We start from the raw sequence: 428 nt of genomic DNA, 5'->3' as shown, positions 1-428 counted from the left end.
AACTATGTACAAAGAGGAAGGGGAAGCATGGTTGAAAACCACATTACAGTTTAAGATGGATTTTGTCTTTGAAACCAAAGTTTATCTGGAAGAATTTGGAATATGATCAAATTAGCTTTTCACTAATTTTAAAAAAATTGGAATATTTTCAAACCAATTCACAATGCAAATCCATGAGGTGAATAAAACATTATTTGGCCAAATAATGTTTTATTAAATGAATTGCTTAATAAATAACCAATAACCTTTAGTTAATTGATTATTTACCCTATTTGAAATATCTAGCAGTGAATAGACATCAGGATTCCACTAAATGACTCTTGGTCATACTTGGTAATGGAAATGTAATGAGCATCTGAGGAACGCATGAACACTAATGTTATATCAGTGTTTAAACCTTTAGTAAAATAAAAATTGACCAAGCTTCA

The sequence above is a fragment of the Cyprinodon variegatus genome, unplaced genomic scaffold (genome assembly GCF_000732505.1).
Source record: "Cyprinodon variegatus isolate N-32 unplaced genomic scaffold, C_variegatus-1.0 Scaffold4, whole genome shotgun sequence".
In the NCBI taxonomy this organism is placed as follows: Eukaryota; Metazoa; Chordata; class Actinopteri; order Cyprinodontiformes; family Cyprinodontidae; genus Cyprinodon; species Cyprinodon variegatus.
This window is presented reverse-complemented; position numbering follows the sequence as displayed.